General features: G+C 51.6%; 1 protein-coding gene across 1 annotated transcript in view; it reads left to right on the forward strand.

The window, feature by feature from the left end:
- The window catches only part of LOC121271227 (adhesion G protein-coupled receptor L1-like), a 1,693,562-nt gene that overhangs the window by 1,414,317 nt on the left and 264,628 nt on the right, over positions 1-14,617 (forward strand). The window lies entirely within an intron of this gene.

Raw genomic sequence — 14,617 nt, forward strand, 5'->3', positions numbered from 1 at the left:
CATCAGTACTTCATTTCCCACAATGCCTGGCATCAGTTCCTAAGATCCCGCAATTCCTGGCAACTGTTCCTCAGTTCGCACACTGCCTGGCATCTTTTCCTCGATTCCCACACTATCTGGCATCAGTTACTCAGTTCCCACACTGCCTGGCATCTGTACTTCATTTCCCGCACTGCCTGGCATCAGTTCCTCAGTTCCCACACTGCCTGCAATCTGTTCCTCAGTTCCCACACTGCCTGGCAACAGTTCCTAAGATCCTGCACTGTTTGCATCAGTTCCTATGATCACGCACACCCTGGCTTCAGTTCCTCAACTCCCGCACTGCCTGGCATCTGTTGATCAGTTCCCACACTACCTGGCATCAGATCATTAGTCCCACACTACCTGGCATAAGTACCTCTGTTGCCTCACTGCCTGGTATCAGTTCCTAACTTCCCACAGTAACTGGCATGAGTTCTTAAAATCCTGCACTAAATGGCATCAGTTCCTAAGATCCCACACTGCCTGGCATACATTCCTCAGTTCACACACTGCCTGCAATCAGTTCCTAAGTTCCTGCACTGCCTGGCAACAGTTCCTAAGATCCTGCACTGTTTGAATCAGTTCATATGATCCCGCACACCCTGGCTTCAGTTGCTCAACTCCCACACTGCCTGGCAGCAGTTCCTCACTTCCTACACCACCTGGCATCAGTTCCTCAGTTCCCACACTGCCTGGCATCCACTACTCAGTTCCCACACTGCCTGGCATCAGTACTTCATTTCCAACAATGCCTGGCATCGGTTCCTAAGACCCCACAATGCCTGGCATCAGTTCCTCAGTTCCCACACAGCCTGGCATCTGATCCTCGATTCCCACAATATCTGGCATGAGTTCCTCAGTTCCTGCACTGCCTGGCATCAGTTCCTCAGTTCCCACACTGCCTGGCATCATTACTTCATTTCGCGCACCACCTGTCATCAGTTCCTCAGTTCCCACACTGCCTGGCATCATTACTTCATTTCCCGCACTGCCTGGCTTTGGTTCCTCAGTTCCCACACTGCCTGGCATCAGTACTTCATTTCCCAGATTGCCTGGCATCAGATCCTCAGTTCCCACACTGCCGGCAATCATTTCCTAAATTCCCCCACTGGCTGCCAACAGATCCTAAGATCCTGAACTGTTAGCATCAGTTCCTCTGATCCCGTACACCCTGCCTTCAGTTCCACAACTCCCGCACTGCCTGGCATCAGTTGCTCAGTTCCCACACTACCTGGCATCAGATCATTAGTCCCACACTACCTGGCATAAATACCTCAGTGCCCACACTGCCTGGCATCAATTCCTGAGTTCCTACACTTCCTGGCATTACTTGCTCAGTTCCAGCACTTCCTGGCATCAGTTCCTCAGTTCCCACATTACCTGGCATCCGTTCCTCAGTTCCCGCACCGCCTGGCATCAATTCCTGAGTTCCCACACTGCCTGGCATCAGTTCCTAACTTCCCACAGTAACTGACATGAGTTCTTAAAATCCTGCACTAACTGGCATCAGTTCATAAGATCCCGCACGGCCTGGCATCAGTTCCTCTGTTCACACACTGCCTGCAATCAGTTCCTAAGTTCCTGCAATGCCTGGCAACCGTTCCTAAGATCCTGCACTGTTTGCATCAGTTCATATGATCCCGCACACCCTGGCTTCAGTTGCTCAACTCCCACACTGCCTGGCATAGTTCCTCAGTTCCCACACTACCTGGCAGCTGATCATTAGTTCCCACACTATCTTGGCATCAGTTCCTAAGTTCCCAACACTGCCTGGCATAAGTACCTCAGTTCCTGCACTGCCTGGCATCAACTCCTGAGTTCCCAAACTTCCTGGCATCACTTGCTCAGTTCCCACACTGCCTGGCATCAGTTCATCAGTTCCCACATTTCCTGGCATCAGTTCATCAGTTCCCACACTGCCTGGCATCCACTACTCAGTTCCCACACTGCCTGGCATCAGTACTTCATTTCCCACAATGCCTGGCATCAGTTCCTAAGATCCCGCACTGCCTGGCAACTGTTCCTCAGTTCGCACACTGCCTGGCATCTGTACTTCAAATCCTGCACTGCCTGGCATCAGTTCCTCAGTTCCCACACTGCCTGGCATATTTTCCTCGATTCCTACACTATCTTGCATCAGTTCCTCAGTTCCCACACTGCCTGGCATCAGTTCCTCAGTTCCCACACTGCCTAGCATCTGTACTTCATTTCCCGCACTGCCTGGCATCAGTTCCTCAGTTCCCACACTGCCTGCAATCTGTTCCTCAGTTCCCACACTGCCTGGCAACAGTTCCTAAGATCCTGCACTGTTTGCATCAGTTCCTATGATCACGCACACCCTGGCTTCATTTCCTCAACTCCCGCACTGCCTGGCATCTGTTGCTCAGTTCCCAAACAGCCTGGCATCAGTTGCGCAGTTCCCACACTACCTGGCATCAGATCATTAGTCCCACACTACCTGGAATAAATACCTCAGTGCCCGCACTGCCTGACATCAATTCCTGAGTTCCTACACTTCCTGGCATTGCTTGCTCAGTTCCAGCGCTGCCTGGCATCAGTTCCTCAGTTCCCACATTACCTGGCATCAGTTCCTCAGTTCCCGCACTGCCTGGCATCAATTCCTGAGTTCCCACACTGCCTGGCATCAGTTCCGAACTTCCCACAGTAACTGACATGAGTTCTTAAAATCCTGCACTAACTGGCATCAGTTCATAAGATCCCGCACTGCCTGGCATCAGTTCCTCAGTTCACACACTGCCTGCAATCAGTTCCTAAGTTCCTGCAATGCCTGGCAACAGTTCCTAAGATCCTGCACTGTTTGCATCAGTTCATATGATCTCGCACACCCTGGCTTCAGTTGCTCAACTCCCACACTGCCTGGCATAGTTCCTCAGTTCCCACACTACCTGGCATCAGATCATAAGTTCCCACTCTATCTGGCATCAGTTCCTAAGTTCCCAACACTGCCTGGCATAAGTACCTCAGTTCCTGCACTGCCTGGCATCAACTCCTGAGTTCCCAATCTTCCTGGCATCACTTGCTCAGTTCCCACACTGCCTGGCATCAGTTCCTCAGTTCCCACATTTCCTGGCATCGGTTCATCAGTTCCCACACTGCCTGGCATCCACTACTCAGTTCCCACACTGCCTGGCATCAGTACTTCATTTCCCACAATGCCTGGCATCAGTTCCTAAGATCCCGCAATTCCTGGCAACTGTTCCTCAGTTCGCACACTGCCTGGCATCTTTTCCTCGATTCCCACACTATCTGGCATCAGTTACTCAGTTCCCACACTGCCTGGCATCTGTACTTCATTTCCCGCACTGCCTGGCATCAGTTCCTCAGTTCCCACACTGCCTGCAATCTGTTCCTCAGTTCCCACACTGCCTGGCAACAGTTCCTAAGATCCTGCACTGTTTGCATCAGTTCCTATGATCACGCACACCCTGGCTTCAGTTCCTCAACTCCCACACTGCCTGGCATCTGTTGATCAGTTCCCACACTACCTGGCATCAGATCATTAGTCCCACACTACCTGGCATAAGTACCTCTGTTGCCTCACTGCCTGGTATCAGTTCCTAACTTCCCACAGTAACTGGCATGAGTTCTTAAAATCCTGCACTAAATGGCATCAGTTCCTAAGATCCCACACTGCCTGGCATACATTCCTCAGTTCACACACTGCCTGCAATCAGTTCCTAAGTTCCTGCACTGCCTGGCAACAGTTCCTAAGATCCTGCACTGTTTGAATCAGTTCATATGATCCCGCACACCCTGGCTTCAGTTGCTCAACTCCCACACTGCCTGGCAGCAGTTCCTCACTTCCTACACCACCTGGCATCAGTTCCTCAGTTCCCACACTGCCTGGCATCCACTACTCAGTTCCCACACTGCCTGGCATCAGTACTTCATTTCCAACAATGCCTGGCATCGGTTCCTAAGACCCCACAATGCCTGGCATCAGTTCCTCAGTTCCCACACAGCCTGGCATCTGATCCTCGATTCCCACAATATCTGGCATGAGTTCCTCAGTTCCTGCACTGCCTGGCATCAGTTCCTCAGTTCCCACACTGCCTGGCATCATTACTTCATTTCGCGCACCACCTGTCATCAGTTCCTCAGTTCCCACACTGCCTGGCATCATTACTTCATTTCCCGCACTGCCTGGCTTTGGTTCCTCAGTTCCCACACTGCCTGGCATCAGTACTTCATTTCCCAGATTGCCTGGCATCAGATCCTCAGTTCCCACACTGCCGGCAATCATTTCCTAAATTCCCCCACTGGCTGCCAACAGATCCTAAGATCCTGAACTGTTAGCATCAGTTCCTCTGATCCCGTACACCCTGCCTTCAGTTCCACAACTCCCGCACTGCCTGGCATCAGTTGCTCAGTTCCCACACTACCTGGCATCAGATCATTAGTCCCACACTACCTGGCATAAATACCTCAGTGCCCACACTGCCTGGCATCAATTCCTGAGTTCCTACACTTCCTGGCATTACTTGCTCAGTTCCAGCACTTCCTGGCATCAGTTCCTCAGTTCCCACATTACCTGGCATCCGTTCCTCAGTTCCCGCACCGCCTGGCATCAATTCCTGAGTTCCCACACTGCCTGGCATCAGTTCCTAACTTCCCACAGTAACTGACATGAGTTCTTAAAATCCTGCACTAACTGGCATCAGTTCATAAGATCCCGCACGGCCTGGCATCAGTTCCTCTGTTCACACACTGCCTGCAATCAGTTCCTAAGTTCCTGCAATGCCTGGCAACCGTTCCTAAGATCCTGCACTGTTTGCATCAGTTCATATGATCCCGCACACCCTGGCTTCAGTTGCTCAACTCCCACACTGCCTGGCATAGTTCCTCAGTTCCCACACTACCTGGCAGCTGATCATTAGTTCCCACACTATCTTGGCATCAGTTCCTAAGTTCCCAACACTGCCTGGCATAAGTACCTCAGTTCCTGCACTGCCTGGCATCAACTCCTGAGTTCCCAAACTTCCTGGCATCACTTGCTCAGTTCCCACACTGCCTGGCATCAGTTCATCAGTTCCCACATTTCCTGGCATCAGTTCATCAGTTCCCACACTGCCTGGCATCCACTACTCAGTTCCCACACTGCCTGGCATCAGTACTTCATTTCCCACAATGCCTGGCATCAGTTCCTAAGATCCCGCACTGCCTGGCAACTGTTCCTCAGTTCGCACACTGCCTGGCATCTGTACTTCAAATCCTGCACTGCCTGGCATCAGTTCCTCAGTTCCCACACTGCCTGGCATATTTTCCTCGATTCCCACACTATCTTGCATCAGTTCCTCAGTTCCCACACTGCCTGGCATCAGTTCCTCAGTTCCCACACTGCCTAGCATCTGTACTTCATTTCCCGCACTGCCTGGCATCAGTTCCTCAGTTCCCACACTGCCTGCAATCTGTTCCTCAGTTCCCACACTGCCTGGCAACAGTTCCTAAGATCCTGCACTGTTTGCATCAGTTCCTATGATCACGCACACCCTGGCTTCATTTCCTCAACTCCCGCACTGCCTGGCATCTGTTGCTCAGTTCCCAAACAGCCTGGCATCAGTTGCGCAGTTCCCACACTACCTGGCATCAGATCATTAGTCCCACACTACCTGGAATAAATACCTCAGTGCCCGCACTGCCTGACATCAATTCCTAAGTTCCTACACTTCCTGGCATTACTTGCTCAGTTCCAGCACTGCCTGGCATCAGTTCCTCAGTTCCCACATTACCTGGCATCAGTTCCTCAGTTCCCGCACTGCCTGGCATCAATTCCTGAGTTCCCACACTGCCTGGCATCAGTTCCGAACTACCCACAGTAACTGACATGAGTTCTTAAAATCCTGCACTAACTGGCATCAGTTCATAAGATCCCGCACTGCCTGGCATCAGTTCCTCAGTTCACACACTGCCTGCAATCAGTTCCTAAGTTCCTGCAATGCCTGGCAACAGTTCCTAAGATCCTGCACTGTTTGCATCAGTTCATATGATCTCGCACACCCTGGCTTCAGTTGCTCAACTCCCACACTGCCTGGCATAGTTCCTCAGTTCCCACACTACCTGGCATCAGACATAAGTTCCCACTCTATCTGGCATCAGTTCCTAAGTTCCCAACACTGCCTGGCATAAGTACCTCAGTTCCTGCACTGCCTGGCATCAACTCCTGAGTTCCCAATCTTCCTGGCATCACTTGCTCAGTTCCCACACTGCCTGGCATCAGTTCCTCAGTTCCCACATTTCCTGGCATCGGTTCATCAGTTCCCACACTGCCTGGCATCCACTACTCAGTTCCCACACTGCCTGGCATCAGTACTTCATTTCCCACAATGCCTGGCATCAGTTCCTAAGATCCCGCAATTCCTGGCAACTGTTCCTCAGTTCGCACACTGCCTGGCATCTTTTCCTCGATTCCCACACTATCTGGCATCAGTTACTCAGTTCCCACACTGCCTGGCATCTGTACTTCATTTCCCGCACTGCCTGGCATCAGTTCCTCAGTTCCCACACTGCCTGCAATCTGTTCCTCAGTTCCCACACTGCCTGGCAACAGTTCCTAAGATTCTGCACTGTTTGCATCAGTTCCTATGATCACGCACACCCTGGCTTCAGTTCCACAACTCCCGCACTGCCTGGCATCTGTTGATCAGTTCCCACACTACCTGGCATCAGATCATTAGTCCCACACTACCTGGCATAAGTACCTCTGTTGCCTCACTGCCTGGTATCAGTTCCTAACTTCCCACAGTAACTGGCATGAGTTCTTAAAATCCTGCACTAAATGGCATCAGTTCCTAAGATCCCACACTGCCTGGCATACATTCCTCAGTTCACACACTGCCTGCAATCAGTTCCTAAGTTCCTGCACTGCCTGGCAACAGTTCCTAAGATCCTGCACTGTTTGAATCAGTTCATATGATCCCGCACACCCTGGCTTCAGTTGCTCAACTCCCACACTGCCTGGCAGCAGTTCCTCACTTCCTACACCACCTGGCATCAGTTCCTCAGTTCCCACACTGCCTGGCATCCACTACTCAGTTCCCACACTGCCTGGCATCAGTACTTCATTTCCAACAATGCCTGGCATCGGTTCCTAAGACCCCACAATGCCTGGCATCAGTTCCTCAGTTCCCACAAAGCCTGGCATCTGATCCTCGATTCCCACAATATCTGGCATGAGTTCCTCAGTTCCTGCACTGCCTGGCATCAGTTCCTCAGTTCCCACACTGCCTGGCATCATTACTTCATTTCGCGCACCGCCTGTCATCAGTTCCTCAGTTCCCACACTGCCTGGCATCATTACTTCATTTCCCGCACTGCCTGGCATTGGTTCCTCAGTTCCCACACTGCCTGGCATCAGTACTTCATTTCCCAGATTGCCTGGCATCAGATCCTCAGTTCCCACACTGCCGGCAATCAATTCCTAAATTCCCCCACTGGCTGCCAACAGATCCTAAGATCCTGAACTGTTAGCATCAGTTCCTCTGATCCCGTACACCCTGCCTTCAGTTCCACAACTCCCGCACTGCCTGGCATCAGTTGCTCAGTTCCCACACTACCTGGCATCAGATCATTAGTCCCACACTACCTGGCATAAGTACCTCTGTTGCCTCACTGCCTGGTATCAGTTCCTAACTTCCCACAGTAACTGGCATGAGTTCTTAAAATCCTGCACTAAATGGCATCAGTTCCTAAGATCCCACACTGCCTGGCATACATTCCTCAGTTCACACACTGCCTGCAATCAGTTCCTAAGTTCCTGCACTGCCTGGCAACAGTTCCTAAGATCCTGCACTGTTTGAATCAGTTCATATGATCCCGCACACCCTGGCTTCAGTTGCTCAACTCCCACACTGCCTGGCAGCAGTTCCTCACTTCCTACACCACCTGGCATCAGTTCCTCAGTTCCCACACTGCCTGGCATCCACTACTCAGTTCCCACACTGCCTGGCATCAGTACTTCATTTCCAACAATGCCTGGCATCGGTTCCTAAGACCCCACAATGCCTGGCATCAGTTCCTCAGTTCCCACACAGCCTGGCATCTGATCCTCGATTCCCACAATATCTGGCATGAGTTCCTCAGTTCCTGCACTGCCTGGCATCAGTTCCTCAGTTCCCACACTGCCTGGCATCATTACTTCATTTCGCGCACCGCCTGTCATCAGTTCCTCAGTTCCCACACTGCCTGGCATCATTACTTCATTTCCCGCACTGCCTGGCATTGGTTCCTCAGTTCCCACACTGCCTGGCATCAGTACTTCATTTCCCAGATTGCCTGGCATCAGATCCTCAGTTCCCACACTGCCGGCAATCAATTCCTAAATTCCCCCACTGGCTGCCAACAGATCCTAAGATCCTGAACTGTTAGCATCAGTTCCTCTGATCCCGTACACCCTGCCTTCAGTTCCACAACTCCCGCACTGCCTGGCATCAGTTGCTCAGTTCCCACACTACCTGGCATCAGATCATTAGTCCCACACTACCTGGCATAAATACCTCAGTGCCCACACTGCCTGGCATCAATTCCTGAGTTCCTACACTTCCTGGCATTACTTGCTCAGTTCCAGCACTTCCTGGCATCAGTTCCTCAGTTCCCACATTACCTGGCATCCGTTCCTCAGTTCCCGCACTGCCTGGCATCAATTCCTGAGCTCCCACACTGCCTGGCATCAGTTCCTAACTTCCCACAGTAACTGACATGAGTTCTTAAAATCCTGCACTAACTGGCATCAGTTCATAAGATCCCGCACTGCCTGGCATCAGTTCCTCTGTTCATACACTGCCTGCAATCAGTTCCTAAGTTCCTGCACTGTTTGCATCAGTTCATATGATCCCGCACACCCTGGCTTCAGTTGCTCAACTCCCACACTGCCTGGCATAGTTCCTCAGTTCCCACACTACCTGGCAGCAGATCATTAGTTCCCACACTATCTTGGCATCAGTTCCTAAGTTCCCAACGCTGCCTGGCATACGTACCTCAGTTCCTGCACTGCCTGGCATCATCCCGTGAGTTCCCAAACTTCCTGGCATCACTTGCTCAGTTCCCACACTGCCTGGCATCAGTTCATCAGTTCCCACATTTCCTGGCATCAGTTCATCAGTTCCCACACTGCCTGGCATCCACTACTCAGTTCCCACACTGCCTGGCATCAGTACTTCATTTCCCACAATGCCTGGCATCAGTTCCTAAGATCCCGCACTGCCTGGCAACTGTTCCTCAGTTCGCACACTGCCTGGCATCTGTACTTCAAATCCTGCACTGCCTGGCATCAGTTCCTCAGTTCCCACACTGCCTGGCATATTTTCCTCGATTCCCACACTATCTTGCATCAGTTCCTCAGTTCCCACACTGCCTGGCATCAGTTCCTCAGTTCCCACACTGCCTGGCATCTGTACTTCATTTCCCGCACTGCCTGGCATCAGTTCCTCAGTTCCCACACTGCCTGCAATCTGTTCCTCAGTTCCCACACTGCCTGGCAACAGTTCCTAAGATCCTGCACTGTTTGCATCAGTTCCTATGATCACGCACACCCTGGCTTCATTTCCTCAACTCCCGCACTGCCTGGCATCTGTTGCTCAGTGCCCAAACAGCCTGGCATCAGTTGCGCAGTTCCCACACTACCTGGCATCAGATCATTAGTCCCACACTACCTGGAATAAATACCTCAGTGCCCGCACTGCCTGACATCAATTCCTGAGTTCCTACACTTCCTGGCATTACTTGCTCAGTTCCAGCGCTGCCTGGCATCAGTTCCTCAGTTCCCACATTACCTGGCATCAGTTCCTCAGTTCCCGCACTGCCTGGCATCAATTCCTGAGTTCCCACACTGCCTGGCATCAGTTCCGAACTTCCCACAGTAACTGACATGAGTTCTTAAAATCCTGCACTAACTGGCATCAGTTCATAAGATCCCGCACTGCCTGGCATCAGTTCCTCATTTCACACACTGCCTGCAATCAGTTCCTAAGTTCCTGCAATGCCTGGCAACAGTTCCTAAGATCCTGCACTGTTTGCATCAGTTCATATGATCTCGCACACCCTGGCTTCAGTTGCTCAACTCCCACACTGCCTGGCATAGTTCCTCAGTTCCCACACTACCTGGCATCAGATCATAAGTTCCCACTCTATCTGGCATCAGTTCCTAAGTTCCCAACACTGCCTGGCATAAGTACCTCAGTTCCTGCACTGCCTGGCATCAACTCCTGAGTTCCCAAACTTCCTGGCATCACTTGCTCAGTTTCCACACTGCCTGGCATCAGTTGCTCAGTTCCCACATTTCCTGGCATCATTTCATCAGTTCCTTCACTGCCTGGCATCAGTACTTCATTTCCCACAATGCCTGGCATCAGGTCCTAAGATCCCGCAATTCCTGGCAACTGTTCCTCAGTTCGCACACTGCCTGGCATCTTTACCTCGATTCCCACACTATCTGGCATCAGTTCCTCAGTCCCTACACTGCCTGGCATCGGTTCCTCAGTTCCCACACTGCCTGGCATCTGTACTTCATTTCCCACACTGCCTGGCATCAGTTCCTCTGTTCCCACACTGCCTGCAATCTGTTCCTCAGTTCCCACACTGCCTGGCATCAGTTGCTCAGTTTCCACATTACCTGGCATCAGATCATTAGTCCCACACTACCTGGCATAAGTACCTCAGTTCCCGCATTGCCTGACATCAATTCCTGAGTTCCCAAACTTCCGGGCATTACTTGCTCAGTTCCCGCACTGCCTGGCATCTTTTACTCAGTTCCCACACTGCCTGGCATCAGTACCTCAGTTCCCTCACTGCCTGCCATTAGTTCTTCAGTTCCCACACTGCCTGGCACCAGTTCCTCAGTTCCCAGCACTGCCTGACATAAGTGCCTCAGTTCCTGCACTGCCTGGCATCAGCTCCTGAGTTCCCACAGTTCCTGGCATCACTTGCTCAATTCCCAACACTGCCTGGCATCAGTTCGTCAGTTCCCACATTTGCTGGCATCAGTTCATCAGTTCCCACACTGCCTGGCATCCACTACTCAGTTCCCACACTGCCTGGCATCAGTACTTCATTTCCCACAATGCCTGGCATCAGTTCCTAAGATCCCACACTGCTTGGCAACTGTTCCTCAGTTCGCACACTGCCTGGCATCTTTTCCTCGATTTCCAAACTATCTGGCATCAGTTCCTCAGTTCCCACACTGCCTGGCATCAGTTCCTCAGTTCCCACACTGCCTGGCCTCTGTACTTCATTTCCCACACTGCCTGGCATCAGTTCCTCAGTTCCCACACTGCCTGCAATCAGTTCCTCAGTTCCCACACTGCCTGGCCTCAGTTCCTAACTTCCCACAGTAACTGACATGAGTTCTTAAAATTTTGCACTAACTGGCATCAGTTCATAATATCCCGCACTGCCTGGCATCAGTTCCTCAGTTCACACACTGCCTGCAGTCAGTTCCTAAGTTCCTGCACTGCCTGGCAACAGTTCCTAAGATCCTGCACTGTTTGCATCACTTCATATGATCCCGCACCCAGGCTTCAGTTGCTCAACTCCCACACTGCCTGGCATATTTCCTCAGTTCCCACACTGCCTGGCATCAGTTCATCAGTTCCCACATTTCCTGGCATCAGTTCATCAGTTCCCACACTGCCTGGCATCCACTACTCAGTTCCCACACTGCCTGGCATCAGTACTTCATTTCCCACAATGCCTGGCATCAGTTCCTAAGATCCCGCACTGCCTGGCAACTGTTCCTCAGTTCGCACACTGCCTGGCATCTGTACTTCATTTCCTGCACTGCCTGGCATCAGTTCCTCAGTTCCCACACTGCCTGGCATATTTTCCTCGATTCCCACACTATCTTGCATCAGTTCCTCAGTTCCCACACTGCCTGGCATCAGTTCCTCAGTTCCCACACTGCCTGGCATCTGTACTTCATTTCCCGCACTGCCTGGCATCAGTTCCTCAGTTCCCACACTGCCTGCAATCTGTTCCTCAGTTCCCACACTGCCTGGCAACAGTTCCTAAGATCCTGCACTGTTTGCATCAGTTCCTATGATCACGCACACCCTGGCTTCATTTCCTCAACTCCCGCACTGCCTGGCATCTGTTGCTCAGTTCCCAAACAGCCTGGCATCAGTTGCTCAGTTCCCACACTACCTGGCATCAGATCATTAGTCCCACACTACCTGGAATAAATACCTCAGTGCCCGCACTGCCTGGCATCAATTCCTGAGTTCCTACACTTCCTGGCATTACTTACTCAGTTCCGGCGCTGCCTGGCATCAGTTCCTCAGTTCCCACATTACCTGGCATCAGTTCCTCAGTTCCCGCACTGCCTGGCATCAATTCCTGATTCCCACACTGCCTGGCATCAGTTCCGAACTTCCCACAGTAACTGACATGAGTTCTTAAAATCCTGCACTAACTGGCATCAGTTCATAAGATCCCGCACTGCCTGGCATCAGTTCCTCAGTTCACACACTGCCTGCAATCAGTTCCTAAGTTCCTGCAATGCCTGGCAACAGTTCCTAAGATCCTGCACTGTTTGCATCAGTTCATATGATCTCGCACATCCTGGCTTCAGTTGCTCAACTCCCACACTGCCTGCATAGTTCCTCAGTTCCCACACTACCTGGCATCAGATCATAAGTTTCCACTCTATCTGGCATCAGTTCCTGAGTTCGCAACACTGCCTGGCATAAGTACCTCAGTTCCTGCACTGCCTGGCATCAACTCCTGAGTTCCCAAACTTCCTGGCATCACTTGCTCAGTTTCCACACTGCCTGGCATCAGTTGCTCAGTTCCCACATTTCCTGGCATCAGTTCATCAGTTCCTTCACGGCCTGGCATCCACTACTCAGTTCCCACACTGCCTGGCATCAGTACTTCATTTCCCACAATGCCTGGCATCAGTTCCTAAGATCCCGCACTGCCTGGCAACTGTTCCTCAGTTCACACACTTCCTGGCATCTTTTCCTCAATTCCCACACTATCTGGCATCAGTTCCTCAGTTCCTAAACTGCCTGGCATCAGTTCCTCAGTTCCCACACTGCCTGGCATCTGTACTTCATTTCCCACACTGCCTGGCATCAGTTCCTCTGTTCCCACACTGCCTGCAATCTGTTCCTCAGTTCCCACACTGCCTGGCAACAGTTCCTAAGATCCTGCACTGTTTGCATCAGTTCCTATGATCCCGCACACCCTGGCTTCAGTTCCTCAACTCCCGCACTGCCTGGCATCAGTTGCTCAGTTCCCACACTACCTGGCATCAGATCATTAGTCCCACACTACCTGGCATAAGTACCTCAGTTCCCGCATTGCCTGACATCAATTCCTGAGTTCCCACACTTCCGGGCATTACTTGCTCAGTTCCCGCACTGCCTGGCATCTTTTACTCAGTTCCCACACTGCCTGGCATCAGTACCTCAGTTCCCTCCCTGCCTGCCATTAGTTCTTCAGTTCCCACACTGCCTGGCACCAGTTCCTCAGTTCCCAGCACTGCCTGACATAAGAGCCTCAGTTCCTGCACTGCCTGGCATCAACTCCTGAGTTCCCACAATTCCTGGCATCACTTGCTCAATTCCCACACTGCCTGGCATCTGTTCGTCAGTTCCCACATTTGCTGGCATCAGTTCATCAGTTCCCACACTGCCTGGCATCCACTACTCAGTTCCCACACTGCCTGGCATCAGTACTTCATTTCCCACAAAGCCTGGCATCAGTTCCTAAGATCCCGCACTGCCTGGCAACTGTTCCTCAGTTCGCACACTGCCTGGCATCTTTTCCTCGATTTCCAAACTATCTGGCATCAGTTCCTCAGTTCTCACACTGCCTGGCATCAGTTCCTCAGTTCCCACACTGCCTGGCCTCTGTACTTCATTTCCCACACTGCCTGGCATAAGTTCCTCAGTTCCCACACTGCCTGCAATCAGTTCCTCAGTTCCCACACTGCCTTGCATCAGTTCCAAAGTTCCCACAGTAACTGACATGAGTTCTTAAAATTTTGCACTAACTGGCATCAGTTCATTATATCCCGCACTGCCTGGCATCAGTTCCTCAGTTCACACACTGCCTGCAATCAGTTCCTAAGTTCCTGCACTGCCTGGCAACAGTTCCTAAGATCCTGCACTGTTTGCATCACTTCATATGATCCTGCAAACCCAGGCTTCAGTTGCTCAACTCCCACACTGCCTGGCATATTTCCTCAGTTCCCACACTACCTGGCATCAGATCATTAGTTCCCACACTATCTGGCATCAGTTCCTAAGTTCCCAACACTGCCTGGCTTAAGTACCTCAGTTCCTGCACTGCCTGGCATCAACTCCTGAGTTCCCAAACTTCCTGGCATCACTTGCTCAGTTCCCACACTGCCTGGCATCAGTTCCTCAGTTCCCACACTGCCTGGCCTCTATACTTCATTTCCCACACTACCTGGCATCCGTTCCTCAGTTCCCACACTGCCTGCAATCTGTTCCTCAGTTCCCACACTGCCTGGAAACAGTTCCTAAGATCCTGCACTGTTTGCATCAGTTCCTATGATCCCGCACACCCTGGCTTCAGTTCCTCAACTCCCGCACTGCCTGGCATCTGTTGCTCAGTT

This window comes from Carcharodon carcharias, chromosome 30 (assembly GCF_017639515.1).
Source record: "Carcharodon carcharias isolate sCarCar2 chromosome 30, sCarCar2.pri, whole genome shotgun sequence".
NCBI classification, from domain to species: Eukaryota; Metazoa; Chordata; class Chondrichthyes; order Lamniformes; family Lamnidae; genus Carcharodon; species Carcharodon carcharias.